Genomic DNA, 9000 nt, shown 5'->3' with positions numbered 1-9000 from the left:
TTGCTGATGCTCTTTCCCGTGTTTTTGATATTAATGTTTTAGATCTATCTTCATTAACTCCTGATGCGTGGTATCAAAATATGGTCGATAAGGTTACTCAAGACCCACAAAGATATCCCGATTTTAAGGTGGAGAACAATGTGCTGTACAAACACATTTTAAGTCCTGTTGAGGTATTATCGAATATGACCGAATGGAAAATAGTTGTACCTACGCCAAACAGGGAAAATATTTTGCGTATGTGTCATGACGAAGTTACTGCTGGCCATTTTGGTTTCTATAAAACTTACCACCGTATTGCTGAGTTATATTATTGGCCTGGCATGCGCAAATCCATTAAAAGGTACATCTCTAAATGCATAGTTTGTGCTACTTGTAAACCAAGTAACTTACCACAAGCTGGTCTTATGGGTTCTTTTAGAAATATTAATTTCCCTTGGCAGATGATTTCTCTCGATTTAATTGGTCCATACCCTCGTAGCTATACAGGAAATACTTATTGTCTCGTAGTAGTGGACTATTTCACCAAATTTCCTTTGGTTTGCCCTCTTCGGAAAGCCACAGTCCCAGCAATTATTAAGTATTTGGAAGAACAAGTATTTTTAGTATTTGGTGTTCCTCAAATTGTCTCCTGTGACAATGGGCCCCAATTTATCTCGAACGCTTTCAAGACTCTTATGTCCAAATATAGGGTGCAGAAGATTTTCTATAATGCTGCATATCACCCTCAAGCTAACCACTCAGAACGTGTAAATCGTAGTATTGATACCGCTTTAAGGTCTTATACATTTGAGGACCATAGGTCGTGGGATCAATACATTCATTCTGTTGCCCAAGCCATAAGGACTTCCACTCACGAGGTCACTAAATGTTCTCCCGCGTATCTTAACTTTGGTCGAAATGTTCCTCTCTCAGGCGATTATTTTGGTTTAATTTCCGATAATGCAACTACTTTACCACAAGTTTCTGAGAATCTTCATCGACTAGAGGATCTCCAAAACCTACCCCCTATATTTGCCGATATTCGGAAGAGATTGAAATCTTCTTATTTACGTTCCCAGAAATATTATAATTTAAGGAAAAGACCGTTACGTTTTTATCCTGGAGACCGAGTCCTAAAACGAAATTTTGTGAAATCAAGTAAAAATGATGCCATAGCGGCGAAATTTTGTCAGAAGTATATTCAATGTACGGTTTTAAAAGTCATATCGCCTCTTGTCTATGAACTAAAAGACAATTCGTCCAATAAACGAATTGGTCGTTTTCATGTCAAAGATCTCCTACCTGATAAAACAGTCATGGATTCTGAGTCCTCGACCTCAGAGGATGATTAGGTATTAACTTGCGTTCTGCATTAATTTTGGAACCTTTTATCGCAGTCTGCAACTTGCTAGTTTCCTAAAAAAACTCTTATTTTTGCTATTTGGTAATTATTATTTTTACCTCTGCTCTTGATTTTACCTTGATAGTTAAGTGTTCACATATATTATGGACTCAGCGTTTGCACAGGGAATGTCATAACATTTGTCTGGTGTAATAAATGCATTATACAGGGTATTCCATTATTATCACTTCTCAAAATATTAGACTGTTATAGGTAAATTGCTTTTAAATATTGTCTTTTCACTTTTATTAGTAAATTTTGTTGTATATGGGTATATAGGTGTATCTAAGCATAATACGTGGGTTCGAATTCGTTGATCAAATTCCGGACTAGATCGTTAGCGGATTTCGTAATCCATGCTATATTTTGTGATGGATGTACTTTTACCTGGAGTCGCTATGTGGCGAATATGGTCGTTGACCATCTTCGGTTCTGTAGCATAGATTAAGTCTTCATCAAGTTATACAATGGATTTCTTTCTTGTACAAGGCGATAACACAATACCTTTAATATTAATTTCGTTGATGGTTGTTATATCAATAATTTTGGGAGAATACATTCATTAGCTGTTGTTTAGTGACTACTCTAATATTTGGTTTTCGTTTTCTTATGCATTGGTCCACTATAGTAGTCCAGTTCGGACCTCTTCTGTCATTGATTTTAGGAACTGATCTATAAATATACGGTTTCAGATGAAATTGTTTGATTTTGGTTCTTAAATTTTAGTTTTACCTTTGAGAAATTTTAGTTAAGAACTTACTTGTGTTGATGCTTATACATGTGTTAGTATAAAAATACACTGATTATCAAACGTTTTGGTATATCGTACACTGAAATCAGCTGTAGCCTTAGGCTATAGATTTATCGGATACAGATATTAAGTTAGGTTATCTTTAGGTTACCTTTCAATGATTATTACCTGTGATTATATTAAGTCAATTCGGGAATGGATTATGAATTATACTGACGGAACCATATTTGGATGGATACGATAATGGCTATCCATTTGTGGAACGGTTTTATTTGTCCATTTTTTTGTTTTGCTGTGCATTCTTAACTACCTGGTTTATATCTGCATTGGATATATAATATATTTAACTTAGCGTATCGTACTTCACTTTATCTTATCTTATCTTATCTTACCTAAGAGAGTTATGTTACATCTCTATTTCCTTACCTTAAGTTATCTTTGATACCATGTTTTGAATCGGTTGGAGAATATCCTGGTTACTCTCGGTTGAATATGTCAACAATAAATTTTGTGTTCATCTTTGGATTAACTTAGGTGCTAATATCCAAATCGATAGTGAGTCCGATAGTGAGTAAGGCCAAATTTAATGGTTCTTTATGTAGTTGGGTGGATACTTTGTTTTAGTCAGGAATATTTTTTTCTAGTACCTTAATTCACGTTGATCACAATTTGGGGTTACGTGTAATCTAAGCCTTTAATGTGAACGATTTAATAAGTTTAATTGATGTAAGTAATGGTACAACAAGAATAACTATTAGTAAACTTTAAGATACCTAGTATACGGTTCATTCGTAAATAAAGTCTGGATGCAGATCATCAGACTAGTCCTTGTCTACGTTAAGGAAGGAAAAGTTCCTTTCTCGCGATCTCCGTAAACCATACCGGTTCCGGAATCTTGGGAACTTACCTTGATGCACTCTTGTGTTGGATCCACACAAGTGTGTCATACTTTTGTGCCCGCACTCTTCCATGCTCGGAAGCATGAGAAGTGTTGCCTTTTATTTCCCTTGTGTAAATATGTGGTATAATGTGGATGTTTACCCACTTTGAGCCAAATTCAAAATTAATGTTTTAGGTTAGATTAGATTAGTTAGTTGATGTACTAATCCTATCTTTAACTTTGTGGAGTGGTTGTGACTGTAACTACAGCTACAACTGCTAGGAGCTACTACTCCTGACCCATATTAAAGTACTAACCCTGCCAAGAATAAACTTCGTTTTGGGTTTTGCCAGAAGGAAAATTATATCGAGTGGAGGGGGAATGTAGCGTTCCGCTACGTTTACGAGTAGCCACTCCCGACAACCGTAATAATTAACATCGAATAACAAAAAGTTACCTTACGATCGAGGTAGGAAAATGAAAACAGAATTAGTGCTAGCTAACCAACGACTTAAGAAGGTCAAATACAGACAAATATGTGTTGGAGAAAAAACGGCAGATGTCATACATAAAAGAATAGGAGATATTCAATAAATCTATTTTGGAATTGCAATTAAAAAAGCAAGCTAAATATATCTGTAAAGATATAATATTCCTAAAATGAACGTCTGGTGAGTGATTTTATTTTAAAATTTCTTTTGGAAATTTAGGAAACACATATATCAAAATGAATAATTTTATACCTTAAAAAGTCAAATCTAGCAAAGTTACTTTTAGAAATATATTACTTAAGTAATAATGTAATTTCATTTTGGATAAATGACCTTCCCATTTATGTGGAAGAATATGTTCGGTTATCTTTTGTAACCGGTCTGTCTCACCTTGTATCCAGGAAAAAATTTCTAGATACCTAATGAGAACCTCTCTTTTTAGCCGTACCTAGAGAATTATAAAATAGAACCAAGCTTTTAATATCCCACAAAGACAACTTATATGGAAAATGCACTAAGAATAACATTCCTATTAATTATCTGGAACGTAAATCTTCCCTAAGATGTGTATACTCATAGAGCCGCTTACCGTCTGATAAACCGGCACGTCCATAAGCCAACACTTGGAATTAGAGCTGAAGGAATTTCATCTAGATTGGAACAAAGATAAGTGTACTTAATTAATGTTCTCATTTATAGACCGAATTGTGTTCCGCAATATATTATATATTTATTCTACATTTGTTGTTAAGCATTAGATTATTTTTTAACTTCCCTTATCATATCTTTTACTATCGGTTGTGTCTACACAACAAATAATATTTTGTCAATTTTTCATCTAAATCTCAATGCATGTAAGGGAACATAAGTACTTATAGACCTGGAGCATTGGTCTCTATAGGGTTCATTACATAATAACTTAGGTATTGTGGTAGATAATATACAAGTATATTAATACGGTATTATGAAGAATATCATCTGGTTCTGTTGACTAGCACTCACTATTGTTTTTCTGTCTCTTTATTGTTTGTATCTGAAAGAAACGTAAACCCATAGAAATCATTTAATAGTCGGAAACTTTTACGTTATCTGCTTATATCTTGGCAACCAAAATTTTAACATTACTCATATTCATTATTTATATTATTAATTAAATTTTACTATTATATATTCATCTTGCAAGCCAATGTTTTACATTATTATACATTATTTATATTTTTAGCTAGAAATTTTACAATATATATATATACATTAGTTACCAAAATCTTACTTTACATATATCTAGGTATTTTTTTTACACAATAAAAATAAGGTATACCTATTGGGTTTGTATCATTTCACCTGCACCTGATATCTCTCAACCATATGTGTTCATATAATATTTTATTTCAGGATTAAGTTATTTGGATTGTTTATATCTTTCTCCTTATTTCTCTCTCTTTCTCTCTCTCTCTTTCCCCCTCTCTCTTTCTCTCTCTCTATATATATTTCTCTCTCTCTCTCTCTCTCTCTCTCTCTCTCTCTCTCTGTCTCTCTCTTTTCTAGTCTCCCACACTGTTCTATCAACGAAGTAAAGGCTCTAAAAGGCATTTACTTCTGGCGCCCATCTTTGGTTTATTGATCATAGGTAAGTTCTTTTCTCTTTAGTATTTCATTACTTTTTAATTTTTCTGGTTTCTTCCATTATCACTATCTCTTTCTCCCCTAAACAACAGCACGAAAATAAGCCGATCTCCACTTCCTGAGCTTTTACGTCTCATCCTCATCCTCATAAATAATTTGTTATCTTCATTCTAATTAACTGGTTAAGCCGTTTCTCATTACCCCTTTCTTTTCATCAATCAAATTTTAGTACAAAACAAAAAAATATAACCCTACTATAAGGGTTACACTACAAATAAAGAAAATAATAAATAACCACAGAAATAAACTTTCAAGTAGAAATTTAAATAGGATCAACTATGTTTCTTTTTTAACATACAAGACTATAAAATATACAACACTTAAAGACCAAAAAAAACATGAAAGTCAAGCTTTATTTATTTTTTAGATTGGGCATATAACCAAGTATTCAATTCTTTTATTAGATTAGATGTAAATTTCCAAATTGTAAGCATATAAATAAGTTTTTTTTTTAGATTATTTAATAGGATGTAAATTTCCAAATTGTAAACATATAAATAAGTTTTTTTAGATTATTTAATAGGTACCTATAAAGGCATTTTAAATATTTTACTAAAAACAACAAATTTATTTATTTTCTACTTTATATAAACTTTATTAAATCAATATTAAATTTAATTCCTTTGTTATTTTTTTTATTCCTTTTTTCAACTACCTCTGTAACAGGTTATTTTCATTTTAACTAATAACATTCATTTATCTGAGTTTACTAAAAGGATTCATGCTACTTAAAATAATATTCGACTGAAACCATGCGTCCATTACTAAAACTATTCACATAAAACATTCGTCCATTACTAATGGTCCAAGAGCTGTGAGACATTTTTGAGTAGGTATTTTAGGCAACCTAAAAATTTTTCAGGTGACTCTTCCATGATAGTCTAATACAAAAATGCCGGTCTGGCTGGAGGGTAGCGGTTATTTTCCCCAAAAATCCTCCCCAAAGTTAACCAAAAGGGTAAAAATTGTTATTACAAAAAATATCATTGCCGTGACTTTAAAGTAAATTTAAATATTCAAATATAAAGAAAATAAACAGGTCAGGCGATTTGAGGGCGATTTTAACTCTGCAAGATACTTGCATGGGCGCGCCAGCATTATTTTCACGGGATGCATCTGAACTTCAGAAGATTTCATCTGAATCTGTACATACTATTAACGAGTATAAAATATACAACTATACATGCGTAGCTATGTACATTCCTTCCGGACAGGGACGTGCAATTGTTATTTTGACAGGGTATTTTTTAATATTAAAAGTAAATATTCTAAAAAAGACAGGTTTTTTAGGTGAAATTTTCCAACTGCCAGGTGATCAAACAAATTACACGTGCATATAAATAAAAAGCGCTATAGGTAAGCAGCAGTGTGAGAAAGATCGTATACCAATAGCTGTTTGCGTCCTCTGTTGTAGCTGAGCGAGTCAGTTAGCTCGAGAAAAATCACGTGACCTGGCGATATCCATGTTGTTGTTTCTCGAAACGTTAGAGTAATTATTATAGATTATAGTTTTTTAAAAAACTTTTTCTTAATTAAAGAAAAATAAAACGTACTATACAATAGATTTTGCAAATATGACAGAAAAAGACAAATTTATTATTATAAATATTATATAGGTAGAAAAGTATAAAACTATAAACTAAATTAATTATGTGTCCGAATCTTGTACTTCTTCTTCAAACTCCTCATTTGAGCTTAAATATTCATTCTCTTCTTCTTCGTCTGACTTCCCTAGAGACTCAGATTCCTCTTCTACATGATCTGTAAATAGTTGTAATATGTATTTAGAATTAATTAAAAATTAATTAGTGATTAATTAGTTGAGTTGCTACGTATTCTACGTTCTTTTATATAGAGTCGAAGCCGGGACAATCACGGGCGCATCTGAAGAAAGACTTGCCGTTTTTGAGATGTGGAGTTATGGACTAATGTTAAATATATCATGGACACACGTAACAAACACGGAAACGTTAAGAAAGATGAAAAAGGCAAAAGAAATACTCAACACTATGAAGGAAAGAAACATGAGCTACTTTGGTCATATACTAAGAAATAAAAAACGTCATGTGATTGGTTATATAAGTAAGAATACGTAGCAACTCAATCAATTATTCACTAATTAATTTACAGATCATATAGAAGAGGAATCTGAGTCTCGAGGGGAGTCTGACGAAGAAGAAGAGAATGAACATTTAAGCTCAGATGAGAAGTTTGAAGAAGAAGTACAAGATTCGGACACAGAATTAATTTATTTTATAGTTTTATACTTTTCTACCTATATATTTATAATAATAAATTTGTCTTTTTCTATCATATTTGCCAAATCTATTGTATAGTACGTATTATTTTCCATTAAATAAGAAAAATTACTTAAAAAACTATAATTTATATAATAATTACTCTAACGTTTCGAGGCACAACAACATGGATATCGCCAGGTCACGTGATTTTCTCGAGCGAACGGACTCGCTCAGCTACAACAGAGGACGCAAACAGCTATCGGTATACACTCTTTCTCACACTGCTGCTTACCTGTAGCGGTTTCATTTATATGCACGCGTAATGTGTTTGATCACATGGCAATTGGATAATTTCACCAAAAAACTTGTCTTTTTTAGAATATTTATTTTTAAAATTAAAAAATACCCTGTCAAAATAACAATTGCACCTCCCTGTCCGGAAGAAATGTACATAGCTATGCATGTATAGTTGTATATTTTATACTCGGTAATAGTATGTACAGATTCAGATGAAATCTTCTGAAGTTTAGATATACCCCCTAAAAATAATCCTAGGGCGCCCATGGAAGTATCTTGCAGAGTTAAAATCGCCCTCAAATCGCCTGGTCTGTTTATTTTCTTTATATTTGAATATTTAAATTTACTATCAAGTCATATCAATGATATTTTTTGTAATAACAATTTTTACCCTTTTTTTAACTTTGGGGTGGATTTTTGGGGAAAATAACCGCTACCCTTTAGCCAGACCGGCATTTTTGTATTATACTATCATAGAAGAGTCACCTGAAAAATTTTCAGGTTGCCTAAAATACCTACTCAAAAATGTCTCACAGCTCTTATACTATAAAACTATTCACTTAAAACATTCGTCCATTACTAAAACTATTAACTTAAAACATTCGACTAACAACATTCGTCCATTACTAAAACTATTCACTTAAAACATTCGTCCATTAAAAACTATTCATTCTACTAAAAACATTTGAATATAAAATAGACACATGCGTATTAAAAATAAATAGTGAATGCTTTTTCAACCATCGAATAATTCGAATACTTCAGTTACTATCGAATTATTCGATAGTTCCCAACACTAGTATTAAACCCATTTTACACTTTGGTAGGGTTAACACATAGCGTGCGGATGTCTGATACAAAGACTTACACTCATAACTGACAAAAAAATACATATTAAAAATATTTATAATCAGTGGCATACATGATACGCACCATCCACACATTGGTGAAGGCATCATGTAGCTCACATGTATGCCATCCGCACAGAACGTGTTAATCATCATTTGGTTTGTGAGAGTTAACCAAAATGAGTACAAGCTTACCTGCATATATACATTTTATTTCTAACAAGTATAGCGGTTCGTCATCAAAAAAAATTATTCCGTCAGGTGAATAACTTAGCCACCTATTTGATGGGGAAATTATCATTCCACATTCCACCACATCCATCTTTGAAATTTTCTTGTACATTTCTCTGGCTGTACCCTCAAATTTTAACCCATGCTTAACATATTTGTTATTTAAGTGAGGTGGGTGGAAGTATTTGAATGATT

Source organism: Diabrotica virgifera, chromosome 9 (assembly GCF_917563875.1).
Source record: "Diabrotica virgifera virgifera chromosome 9, PGI_DIABVI_V3a".
Lineage (NCBI taxonomy): Eukaryota > Metazoa > Arthropoda > Insecta > Coleoptera > Chrysomelidae > Diabrotica > Diabrotica virgifera.
The sequence above is the reverse complement of the archived record's forward strand: the minus strand, read 5'-3'. Positions refer to the sequence as shown.